We start from the raw sequence: 14042 nt of genomic DNA, 5'->3' as shown, positions 1-14042 counted from the left end.
CCTTTGTCTAGCGGTATTGTACTTGCCCGAGATTCGATCACCGGTATACCGATACCTTGTTCAATCTCGTTACCGGCAAGTCTCTTTACTCGTTCCGTAACACATCATCCCGTGATCAACTCCTTGATCACATTGTGCACATTATGATGATGTCCTACCGAGTGGGCCTAGAGATACCTCTCCATTTACACGGAGTGACAAATCCCAGTCTCGATTCGTGCCAACCCAACAGACACTTTCGAAGATACCTGTAATGCACCTTTATAGCCACCCAGTTACGTTGTGACGTTTGGTACACCCAAAGCATTCCTACGGTATCCGGGAGTTGCACAATCTCATGGTCTAAGGAAAAGATACTTGACTTTAGAAAAGCTTTAGCATACGAACTACACGATCTTTGTGCTAGGCTTAGGATTGGGTCTTGTCCATCACATCATTCTCCTAATGACGTGATCCCGTTATCAACGACATCCAATGTCCATGGTCAGGAAACCGTAACCATCTATTCATCAACGAGCTAGTCAACTAGAGGCTTACTAGGGACATGGAGTTGTCTATATATCCACACATGTATCTGAGTTTCCTATCAATACAATTATAGCATGGACAATAAATGATTATCATGAACAAGGAAATATAATAATAACCAATTTATTATTGCCTCTAGGGCATATTTCCGACAGATAGAGCAACAGCCAGACTATATGATTTTGTAGGGATAACTTTCTTTGGCCATGTTATTTTGAGAAGACATGATTACTTTGATTAGTATGCTTGAAGTATCACCATTTTCATGTTAATATGAACTTTTATTTTGTATCATTTGGATCTGAACATTCATGCCACAATAAAGAAAATTACATTGAGAATTATTCTAGGTAGCATTCCACATCAAAAATTTCTTTTTTATCATTTACCTACTCGAGGACGAGCAGGAATTATGCTTGGGGATGCTTAATACGTCTCCAACGTATCTATAATTTTTTATTGTTCCATGCTATTATATTACCCCTTTTGGATGTTTATGGGCTTTATTTTACACATTTATATCATTTTTGGGACTAACCTACTAACCGGAGGCCCAGCCCGTATTGCTGGTTTTTTGCCTATTTCAGTATTTCGAAGAAAAGGAATATAAAACGGAGTCCAAACGGAATGAAACCTTCGGGAGCATGATTTTTGGAACGAACGTGATCCAGAGGACTTGGAGTGCAAGTCAAGAAGCAGCCGAGGCCTCCACGAGATAGGAGGGCGCCCCACCCCCTATAGGGCGCGCCCCCCTGTCTCGTGGGCCCCTCGGGTGGCCACCGACGTACTTCTTCCTCGTATATAAGCATACGTACCCCGAAAACATCCAGGGAGCCAACGAAACACAATTTCCACCGCCGTAACCTTCTGTATCCGCGAGATCCCATCTTGGAGCCTTCGCCGGAGCTCCGCCGGAGGGGGAATCGACCACGGAGGGCTTCTACATCAACATCCTTGCCCCTCCGATGAGTTGTGAGTAGTTTACCACAGACCTACGGGTCCATAGTTATTAGCTAGATGGTTTCTTCTCTCTTTTTGGATCTCAATACAATGTTCTCTCCCTCTCTTGTGGAGATCTACTCGATGTAAACTCTTTTTGCAGTGTGTTTGTCGAGATCCGATGAATTGTGAGTTTATGATCAAGTTTATCTATGAGAAATATTTGAATCTCCTCTGAATTCTTTTATGTATGATTGAGTTATCTTTGCAAGTCTCTTCGAATTATCAGTTTGGTTTGGCCTACTAGATTGATCTTTCTTGCCATGGGAGAAGTGCTTAGCTTTGGGTTCAATCTTGTAGTGTCCTTACCCAGTGACAGAAAGGGTTGCAAGGCACGTATTGTATTGTTTACATCGAGGATAAAAAGATGGGGTTTATATCATATTGCATGAGTTTATCCCTCTACATCATGTCATCTTGCTTAAGGCATTACTCTGTTCTTACGAACTTAATACTCTAGATGCAGGCATGAGTTGGTCGATGTGTGGAGTAATAGTAGTAGATGCAGGCAGGAGTCGGTCTACTTGTTGTGGACGTGATGCATATATACATGATCATGCCTAGATAATCTCATAACTATACGCTTTTCTATCAATTGCTCGACAATAATTTGTTCACCCACTGTAATACTTATGCTATCTTGAGAGAAGCCACTAGTGAAACCTATGGCCCCCAGGTCTATCTCTTATCATATTTGCTTCCAATCTACTTTTATTTGCATCTTTACTTTTTGCATCTATATTATAAAATGCCAAAAATATATTTATCTTATCATACTATCTCTATTAGATCTCACTTTCGCAAGTGGCCATGAAGGGATTGACAACCCCTTTATTGCGTTGGTTGCGAGTTCTTTGTGTGTTTGTGTAGGTGCGTGGGACTTTTGAGGAGCCTCCTACTGGATTGATACATTGGTTCTCAAAAACTGAGGGAAATACTTACGCTACTATTGCTGCATCACCCTTTCCTCTTCACGAAAAACCAACGCAAGCTCAATACGTAGCAGAGGGCGAGGAGGGCGTGTGCATGCACGAGAGAAAGTTAGTGGTAGCTACGAAGGTTAGAGGATTGTGTGGGTGTAAGAGACTAACAAAGATCATAATTTGGTATGAAAGTGGATTCATATATTTGAATAGGAGATTCAAAAAATCGAGTTCGAGTTCATATAGTACACATAGTTCATATGTAACTCGAGACTAATCATGTGGTGTGTTGTGAAGATAATACACAAACGATGGTTTAACTTGACAATAATGATGATTGTAGATCTTATTAAGACAGAGAAACAAATTCAAATGCTTTGACTTCACAACAATCATTACTGTAGATCTTATTCAAATAGAGAAACGAATTCAAATTTAGTTCATATTGAAGCGGTAGTATATACGTTTAGAATTCACTAAAACGTTCATTTGAGTAGTAGGTTGCATGCATTATACACGTAGCAAAATATTTTAATTGAACATAACATGAATTCAAAGTTTTGAATGACATTTGTAGTGCACATTGATATGGTACAGTACATATTAGGCTTGTCCGGAAATTTCAACCCGCGCCTTGTTAGCCCGAAATATTGAAGATATATCTTTGTCTCGTCGTGCTCCGACAACTCCCTCCATCTCAACCTGCGCCTTGCTATTCCAAAATTACAACGCGCGCGAAAACTCCCACCTCCTATGAAATCCCGACATGTGAAATGCCCATGGTACCCCTGAACTGAAAGAACCGCCTCAAATCGATGGGGGTACTTTCGTAACTTACCCCACATTTCGGACAAGCGTGTCCCTAAGACATGGTTCCCCACTACCATCCAATCCGCCCACCCATTCATACACCGAGGCCGCGAAAACTCGCGACGAAGCCCCACACTCTGCTCCGTCCGCCACCCAGCCGGAGCCTCTTCCCCGATGACGTCGTCCACAGCAACACCTCGATGTCCCTCATCCACCGTACCGGGTGAGGATCCGTCGTCAATCTCGTCGTCCCGCCGATTCAGCCACCCCATCCTCCACCTCCAAGGAGCTGCCCAGACGTTCCCCTTGTCTTTCGCGCCACCTCCATTCCCACACAGCCGTCTTCACCTGCACCACCGGAAGAGCATCATCATCACTATTTCCTCGGATGAAGCTGTGGCCTAATCGACGCCACCAAAGAGGTTGTACACTAATCGCCGCATTTTCTTCTTGATTCGATCTCACGGTGCTGCCGGCACTCGGTCCCGAGCCAACACGGCGCGGCTCCATACACGGCGGCGTCGCCGGCCACTTCCTCCACGACATCGCTCCCTCGGCGACGACGTCCACATCAGTAGGAGCTGTTGCTGCTTTAACTCTCGCTCGCGCTGCTGCTCTGCTCTTGCTCTCGTTCGCCTGCCCGGTCTGCTCTTGCTATTGCTCTTGCTCACGCTGCTGCTCTCGCTCTTGCTCTTACTTGTGATGCTGCTCCGATTTAGCTACACTTCAGTCGACTGAATCGCCTTTTGGGTCACTCGATTTTCAGGGGGTGGGGGGGCTCGTCGGGGTGAAGGAAGAACCAGCCGCAGCGGGAAGGGGGGTGTCGGTGTCAAAACCGGCGGATCTCGGGTAGGGGGTCCCGATTTGTGCGTCAAGGCTGATGGTAACAGAAAGCAAGGGACACAGATGTTTACCCAGGTTCGGGCCCTCTCGATGGAGGTAAAACCCTACTTCCTGCTTGATTAATATTGATGATATGGCTAGTACAAGAGTAGATCTACCACGAGATCGTAGAGGCTAAACCCTAAGAGATAGCCTATGATGGTATGATTATAATTGTGATCGGCCTTCTAAGGACCAACCTCTCCGGTTTATATAGACACCGGAGAGGGCTAGGGTTTACATGGAGTCGGTTACAAGAAAGGAAACACAATATCCGGATCGCCAAGCTTGCCTTCCACGCAAAGGAGAGTCCCATCCGGACACGGGCCGAAGTCTTGAGTCTTGTATCTTCACGCTTCAATAGTCCGGATGTTGTACATAGTCTGGCTGTCCGGATACCCCCTAATCCAGGACTCCCTCAGTAGCCCCTGAACCAGGCTTCAATGACGATGAGTCCGGCGTGTAGTATTGTCTTCGACATTGCAAGGCGGGATCCTTCTCCGAATACTCCAAAGTACCTGTTACGACGAATAGTGTCCGGCATCCAATCAATGTCGTGCTCCTCGGCTTCAGTGCCTCAGTAATGACCATCTCCACGTGTCGAGCGAATGCGAGGAGTCGAGGCATTTTTGCACTTGCCACACTCGATCCTCTGGTCCAACCGTCTATTTGAAGGGACAGGGATTCTCAGATCAAAACCTCACTCTCCTCCCTTGAGCAAGCATCCTAGAGCGCTCCGCGAAAAATCATTCCAACATGACCGGCCGTCGCAGCTCCTCTGCTTGCCCTCCTCGCTCTAAGTCGGGGGATTGGGGAGAGTGCTTAGTTCCTCACAGCCGTTTGGTAAAGTTACAAACCCAAGGGTTTCTCCCATCGGCGTTCATGGTCCCCGTCCGAGCTGGAATAGCCACTTATGACAGAGGGGAACAAGCTAAGGGATCTCCTAACCCATCTCTGGAGGAGCGGATATGCTTCATCCCGCATCTGCTGAGGGGCGTCAGGTTTCCTATCCACCCGTTTCTTCGCGGGCTCCTGGAGTTCTATGGCCTCCAGTTACACAATCTTACCCCTGCATCTATTCTGCACATAGCGGGGTATGTCGCCCTTTGCGAGCTGTTTTTAGGCTGCGAACCACACTTTGGATTATGGAGGAAGCTGTTCTGCCTTGTCCCCCGCACCCAGGGAGAATCCCTATGTCAAGTGGGCGAGGCCGAAGTATGGTGCATCGCCGAGACCGGATACCTGTCCGGCACTCCTGAGAAGGCACCAGAAAACTGGCCTTCAGAGTGGTTTTATATAAATGACGTTCCCCTTCCGGATCCAGTCCGGATAGGTCTCCCCAAGTTCAGCAACGCCCCGCCGAGGGAACGCTTAAGTTGGCGCCCCCGTGGCCCTCAAGAAGAGAACACAAGGGAAATATACCTCCTGATGAATAGGATAATGTTGCTGGCCAAATCCGGACTGACGATAGTTGAGGTCATGGCGATATGCATAAGGCGGGGAGTGCAACCGCTCCAATATCGGGGGAAGCCCATGTGGCATTTCAACGGGGAAGACGACGCCACCTGTTGCGGCCTTTAGGGTCCAGACTCCGCTGCCGCTTTGGAAGGGATATTGTACGATTTGTACAAAGGGGAAGAGGAGGAATTCCTCCGCATAAAAACGCGGGACGGATTCTCCATGTACAACCCCCCAGAGTGGGTAAGTTGCCATTCTTTTCCCAGCTTCACTTACTCTAGCGTTCTTCTGCTAAGATTACTTGCATCGATGCTTTTGAGCAGGAACTGAGGAGGGCCGTAGAAGGAATCTTCAGCCCCTCCCCGCAACCAGAGGACCCTGGAAGGGCCCTAGATCTGGGACTCAAAGTAGATCTGGATATTACTGTGGATCTTGTCAACGAGGTATTTTATCAGGCAAGCTGGGATGGCGCCCTAGTGGCCATTACGTCCGACTACCCTGGACTGCTCCCCGCGTCGCGTGTAAGCCGAGCTAAAAAACCCTATCCTCCGAAGAGGACTCCCCCCAGGTATTATAATTTACCCTTGAGGCGTCGTTCTATTTGCAGAAATGGTGGCCGGAGCGAGGAGCCAAGCCCCTAGGGACTCGTCAACCACAGGCGTCCGGATCGGGCAGGCTCAAGAGGAAGGCGGTGAGGGTTGACACACTGCTACAGAGGTAAAGTAATTACCTGTCCTGTAATTATAGAATTTGAAATATGACAACGCCCTTTGTGTCTGGCAGGAAGAGGAATAACCGGGCTATATCCGGAGACCCCACCAATCACGCCTCCACCAGTCGGGTTCCAGAACCGGCTTCGGGGGCGGAGGCGAACACGGGGCCCGCACCGCAAAGTTCCCTGACGGAGGATGCGGATATGTGTTCGGCCACGAACTCCGAAGTGGAGAGCGCCATGAATCACCGGCGCCGGAGGGCCGTGCTCCGGAACAACATCTTTTCCGAAGAGGCTTTTGATGCCTTCAATTCGGTGGACGCGTATGTCCGAGCTGCTCGAGGCAGGCTTGCCTGAGCGACAAACCAGTATACCAAAGACATACGGGTAAGAAATTTTGATAAGTATGTATAGCAGTAGCCCCTGAGACTTGGAATAGTTTCGACAACTGTTTGAAGGATCAATATTTGCATAGGTCCTTGTGGACAAGAATGAACAATTGGCGCGGGAGCTGGAGGCATGCAAGGCCCAGCTGACTGATGCGGTAACCAAGTTAGAGGGATCCCGAAAGGCCCCCTCTGGTAATATTTGTCTTTGTTATGAGCAGATGTACCAGTTAGTAAATGGCTGGTGCGGTTAGTCTAACAGAAAATTCTGCAGACAATCCCGGGGTGAATTCGGAGGGCATAATGGGTGACGACTTGCATCTCCAACGGCAGCTATAGGCTGGCAAGCGCATCCTTGCACAAGTGACGCAGGAGAAGAACAAGCTACAAGATGCCAATATTCGTCTGGACGTGGAATTAAAGGACGTCCACGCTCAATTGGCGGACTCCGTGAAGGAGAACAAAAGGCTTCGACGCGGCATTTATGGTAAGAGCTGAAGCGAACTGTGTGATAGTTCGGCGAGGAAATTTTTTTGCTTGCAGGAATGTTAACGGGTCGCCCTGAAGAGGAGATGCCCTCATCTACAGGTGATTTGCTGCAAGAACATTCGCAGTTGCATGAGCGTGCTCGGCAAGTGATGCACGGCGTTGCTCAGGCCTTGTGGCCATCAAGCCTCCTTCCGAATGGCATGGGGGAGCTTGCGGGCCTGCTTCAAGGAGCCCGGCGATGCTTCCGTCTATGGAAGATATCAGCATGCCGTCAAGGAGCAAGAGAAGCCTGGGCAATGGTGAATACGCGCTACACCAAGCTGGACCCGAACCATATGGCCGAAGTAGGACCGGCGGGGCCCGATGGGCAAGAAATTCCCGTGAGTCTCGTATATGACCAGGTAGCGTTAGCCGCTAAGTACTCTCAATAGGATTGTAGGCTAGATAGCCTGTTAGATGGTATAGAGGAGGAATATAGTCAGTCTCAGTGACTGTGTAATTTAATTGGCATAAGTAGCCCCTAGCCGGATTGAAATCATTTGTCATGGCGGACCTTTTCGCTTCAGCCCCCGGATCCTACAGTCCGGGGTGTGTCCGAATACCCGCTCGGTTATACAAAAACCGGGGTATGCGTGGAGACCAGGCGTAGGGGTCATAAGTGCTTGAACAAACAAGTACCCAACTAGTTATGTTATATTGCATGGATAGCAAGAAACATCTTCCAGGGAGAATAGTTCTGTTAGGGGTTCCTTTCCCCGGGTATGCATGTGTCGATGCACATGTCCGGACTGCGAACGATGGCGCAGGATACAAAGCTTCTGGTTTTTTTGTTGTAACCAACGATACATCCTTTGTTCACTGATTGAATATTCTCTTAAGGAAACTAACTTTCGGCTTCACCCAGTCTAAGGTACACATCCGGCTTAACCGGCAGTAACAATTGCAGAGGTGCTCCCCTTATTCCCTAGCCGAATTAACGGGAACGTAGGGCATAAACACAAGAGCCAGGCAACCCAGCTTGGCCACATCTTAATTCATATCGATGCATATAATGGTGAAGAAAAGGCACATATGGAAAAAGAATGCATATGCGATGGGCAAAAAGCCATTTAAAGTAATTATGTCTAGCTTCCAAATAGGAAGCCCCCAGGTACAACTTACACACATAGTATGGCCGGAATGATCCGGGAGTCCGCACTGTATTAAATACTTTGTGTGAAGAGAAAGAGGGTTGAGAAAGGAGAGAAAAAGAGGTGGTGCATAATTAAAAAGGAGGGGTAAGGAGACGAACACTAAGTTCGGTGTTAGGCGTAGAATCTCCGGAGTCTGGCCGCGTTCCATGGGTTCGGCTCGAGTCTGTTATCGGATGCATTACGTAGACGGTATGCTCCTCCGGTGAGGACTTTCTCAATGACGAAGGGACCTTCCCACTTGGGTTTGAGTTTGTCCTTCTTCTTCTCCGGTAGGCGCAGAACGAGCTCGCCAATATTGTAAGTTTTGGCCCGCACTTCTCTGCTTTGATATCGTCGAGCCTGCTGCTGATAGAATGCGGAACGGGCTTTTGCGACATCGCGCTCCTCCTCCAGGGCATCCAAGTTATCCTGCCGATCTAACTCGACTTCCTTCTCTTCGTACATGCGTACGCATGGCGATTCATGTATTATATCGCAGGGTAGTACTACTTCCGCACTGTACACCATAAAAAATGGTGTATATTCGGTGGTTCGATTTGGTGTGGTCAGCAGCCTCCAGAGTACGGAGTCGAGCTCCTCTACCCAGTGCGTATCCGATTCTGTTAGAGATCGCACTAGTCTAGGTTTGATGCCACTCATAATGAGATCGTTTGCCCGTTCGACCTGGCCGTTTGTTTGAGGGTGGTAGACGGAAGCGTAATCGAGCTTAATACCCATTTTGCCGCACCAAGTTTTCACTACATCGGTTGTGAAATTTGAGCCATTATCAGTGATGATGTTGTGGGGGACACTGTATCGGTGTACGACCTCGGATATGAAGTCTATTATTGGTCTGGATTCGGACGTTTTAACTGGTTTGGCTTCTATCCATTTGGTGAATTTGTCCACCATGACCAATAAGTATTTTTTCTTATGGCTTCCCCCTTTAAGAGGTCCGACCATATCCAGCCCCCAGACCGTGAAGGGCCAAGTTATGGGGATTGTTTGGAGAGCGGTAGGGGGCATATGACTCTGAATGGCGAAGAGCTGGCAGCCGACGCAATGTTGGACAAGGTCCTGTGCGTCCGCTTAGGCCGTCGGCCAATAGAAGCCTGTACGGAAGGCTTTGCTGACTAGCGCTCGAGCTGCGGCATGGTGTCCGCCCAGTCCGGCATGGATTTTAGCTAGGAGTTGCCGCCCTTCCTCTTCGGAGATGCACCTTTGGAGCACTCCGGTCGCGCTTTTCTTGTAGAGTTCCCCTTCGTGGACTTCGTAAGCTTTAGAACGCTGGACTATGTAGCGTGCTTCATTTTGGTCTTCGGTGAGCTCCTGCCTATTTAGGTGGCCAAGAAAGGCTTGGTCCACAGGGCGATTACGGCCATGATTTCGTGGGCCGAAGATGTTATTTCGGTGGCAGCGCCTCCGATCGTGTCTGATGGTTCAGAGTCTGGGGGTGTGTTCGGATCTATGCTGGTGTTGCCGGACTCCCCTTCCCATACTACGGATGGCTTGAACAACCTTTCTAGGAATATATTAGGTGGGACAGGTTCGTGCTTGGCGCCGATGCGGGCGAGGATGTCCGCCGCTTGATTGTTTTTCAAGCCACGTGGTGGAATTTGAGCCCCTCGAACCGGGCTGACATTTTGAGGACGACATTACGATAGGACGCCATTTTTGGATCCTTGGTATCAAAGTCTCCATTTATTTGTGATATCGCGAGGTTCGAATCCCCGCGCACTTCCAGGCGTTGGATGCCCATAGAGACTACCATCCGAACACCATGCAACAGAGGCTCATATTCGGCTGCATTGTTGGAGTGTGTGTACAATATTTGTAGGACGTACTGGACCGTGTCCCCGGTGGGAGACGTCAGGACTACCCCTGCTCTCAGTCCGGCCAGCATTTTGGAGCCGTCAAAGTGCATGATCCAGTTGGAGTACGCGCCGTACTCTTTAGGGAGTTCGGCTTCTGTCCATTCGGCAACAAAGTCAGCCAGTACTTGCGACTTAATGGCTCGTCGTGGTTTGTATATTATGTCGAATGGGAGGAGCTTGATAGCCCATTTAGCAATCCGGCCCGTAGCGTCGCGGTTATTAATTATGTCATTGGGTGGTACTTCGGAGGCGATGGTAATCGAACACTCTTGAAAGTAGTGTCTTAGCTTCCGGGATGCGATGAAGACCGCGTATGCTATTTTTTGATAGTGTGGGTATCGGGATTTGCATGGGGTGAGGACCGTGGATACGTACTAAACCGGCTTTTGAAGCGGGAATTTGTATCCGTTCACCTCTCGTTCGACGACGAGCACTGCGCTTACCACTTGATGTGTTGCAGCTATGTATAGTAGCATAGGTTCACCGATGTTTGGCGCTGTTAGGACTAGATTACTGGCCAATAAGGTCTTTCTCTCATCGAGTCCGGCCGCGGCTGCATCCGTCCATACAAAGTGTTCGGTGCGCCGAAGGAGGCGGTAAAGAGGCAATGCCTTCTCTCCTAGCCTGGATATAAAGCGGCTCAAAGCGGCCACGCATCCAGCTAGCTTCTAGATGTGCTTGAGGTATGTTGGTATAGCCAACTGCGACAGAGCTCGGATTTTTGCTGGATTCGCTTCGATTCCTCTATTGGAAACAATGAAGCCCAGCAGCTTCCTCGAGGGGACACCAAAAACGCATTTTTTCGGGTTCAACTTGATGTCGTATGTCCGGAGGTTATCAAATGTAAGCCTCAAGTCATCTATTAGGGTTTCGACGTGTCTAGTTTTTATGACCACGTCGTCCACATATGCTTCCACTGTTTTGCCAATTTGTTTTTCCAGGCATGTTTGAATCATGCGTTGATAGGTTGCACCGGCATTCTTGAGCCCGAAGGGCATAGTGTTGAAGCAAAAAGGGCCATATGGCGTTATAAAAGCTATTGCAGCTTGGTCAGACTCTGTCATCTTTATTTGATGGTATCGGGAGTATGCGTCGAGAAAACTCAGCGAGTCGTGTCCAGCTGTGGTGTCGATGATTTGATTGATGTGAGGGAGGGGAAAGGGATCCTTGGGGCAAGCCTTGTTGAGGTCTTTGAAGTTGATGCATAAGCGCCAAGATTTGTCCTTTTTTTGGTACCATTACCAAATTTGCCAGCCAATCCGGATGTTTAATATCTCTGATGAATCCGGCCTCAAGCAGCTTGGCTAGCTCTTCCCCCATGGCATGCCGTTTGGGTTTTGAAAACCGCCTTAGGGTCTGTTTGACCGGTTTATATCCCTTTAGTATATTGAGGCGGTGTTCAGCCAGTCGGCGTGGGATGCCTGGCATGTCCGAAGGGTGCCAGGCGAAAATGTCCCAATTCTCGCGTAAGAAATCTCGCAGTGCGGCGTCCATCACGGGGCTCAACTGTGTCTCGATGGATGTTGTCTTCGTGGGGTCCATTGGGTGGACTGGGAATTTGACTATCTCGTCTGCAGGTTTAAATGAGGTGGACTTGGGTCGTTTCTCGAGTATCACGTCATCCATGTCCATGGTGGCCCGCATTGTTGTTAACTCTTCGGCTGCTAGGGCTTCAGATAATGCTTCCAGGGCTAGTGCCGCAGTTTTGTTTTCGGCGTGCAGTGCGACGTCCGGATCACTGGCTAGAGTGATGATTCCGTTAGGTCTGGGCATTTTAAGATTCATGTACCCGTAATGGGGTACAACTTGAAAGCTTGTAAACGCGTCCCGCCCTAGAAGGGCGTGGTATCCGCTGCTAAAGGGAGCCACTTGGAATGTGATTTCTTCGGACCTATAATTCTCCGGGGTGCCGAATACCACATCGAGTGTGATTTTTCCCGCGCACCGCGCTTCCCGAGTAGGGATGATTCCCCTGAAGGTGGTGCCGCTTTGCTCAATGTGGCCTTTATCAATTTCCATTTTGTTGAGCGTTTCTTCATAGATCAAGTTTAACCCGCTTCCGTCGTCCATGAGTACTTTGGTGAGCTGAAAGCCGTCCATGATTGGGCTAAGGACCAGAGCGGCCGGTGCCCGGACAGTCTGGAATCGAGGTTCATCACTGGCATTGAAAGTTATAGCAGTGTCGTTCCAGGGGTTCATCTTTGCCACATGGCAAATTTCTGCAGAGCTTCGATGAGCTCGCTTGCGCCTGTTGTTCGAGGCAAAAGTCTCAAAGACTGTTAGTACCGTATTGTGTCCGCTGGCAGGATGTTGTTTCACTTTATGGCTTACAAGAAGATCCTCGCCACTTTTTACCACCTGCCGGAGTATCCAACATGCCCTAAGGCTATGAGTTGGTATTGTATCCGGAGTACTATGGAGCTTACATGGCCCGTCGAGCCATTCTTCCAATACTGATCCCCGCCCTGTGGTGGGCTTTGGTTTCTTGGGGATTGGATCGGACGACTTACAAGAGTTCATCCGTTTAGTTCGGACAAAAGTGTTGGTGAGAGCAGTACTATCCCAAAATTCTGTTTGGGTCTTCCAAGCGCTCTCCATCGCACAGTACTTGCATACTATGATTGCCAAGTCCGCGAAGCGTACTACGTCACGGCGGCTTATAGCATTGAGGATCCCTTCGTCCGTGCAGTTTTCGCAGAAGAGTGATACCATGTTCTCCTCGCGGCAGTCCTTGACCTTGTTAAGTGCAAGGAGGAATCTGGCCCAGTAATGATGTACCATTTCCTGGGGCTCTTGCCTAATGCGGGAGAGACAGTTTAAGTACAGATAGGGGTTGTTAGCAGAATCCGGATTTTGATCCGATCTAATGCCCAAGGGCGCGGGCGGTTCCGAGCGTAACAGCTCAGGATCCAGAATACCACCCAATTTCTTTGGCCCAATGCCCGCTTCTAAGTCCGGGGCCTGGGTCATGTTTTCCTTTGAGCAGGTTTTCGGCTCAAGGAGTTCGGCAATCCGAACATAATTCGTCCCCAAAGTTGAGGGACAATCCGCGCGTGGTTCCTCCACTATCGCTACCTCATGGGTGGCCGGCGGGGACCTGATGTCCCTTCGGTCAGGTTTAAGCCCAATCCGGTCATAGTTCGTAGCGACTACCAGAGCGGTGATGCGATCCAAGAGTTCATTAAGGGAGGAGAGCTCCATTGAATCCATCTGTTCGGCAAGTTCTGAACTGACGCGAAGGTTATGATTGATGACCAGAGAGGCCATCATCGGCGCTACCGCCGATGGGGCGGCCATGATAAAGCCGCCGAGTCGGGGCGTCTGGCCTACAGCCAGAGCTCCCTCCGAGGTAATGTCGTCCTTGACGATGAGACGAGCCATCGAGCCTTGCGGAGATGTCACAGAGGAACTCTCAATGAAAGCACCAATGTCGGTGTCAAAACCAGTCGGGTAGGGGGTCCCGATCTGTGCGTCAAGGCTGATGGTAACAGGAAGCGAGGGACACAGATGTTTACCCAGGTTCGGGCCCTCTCGATGGAGGTAAAACCCTACTTCTTGCTTGATTAATATTGATGATATGGGTAGTACAAGAGTAGATCTACCATGAGATCGTAGAGGCTAAACTCTAACAGCTAGCCTATGATGGTATGATTGTAATTGTGATCGTCCTTCTAAGGACCAACCTCTCCGGTTTATATAGACACCGTAGAGGGCTAAGGTTTACATGGAGTCGGTTACAAGAAAGGAAACACAATATCCGGATCGCCAAGCTTGCCTTCCGCGCAAAGGAGAGTCCCATTCAGACACGG

The sequence above is a fragment of the Triticum dicoccoides genome, chromosome 5B (genome assembly GCF_002162155.2).
Source record: "Triticum dicoccoides isolate Atlit2015 ecotype Zavitan chromosome 5B, WEW_v2.0, whole genome shotgun sequence".
NCBI lineage: Eukaryota > Viridiplantae > Streptophyta > Magnoliopsida > Poales > Poaceae > Triticum > Triticum dicoccoides.
Note: the sequence above shows the minus strand (reverse complement) of the source record.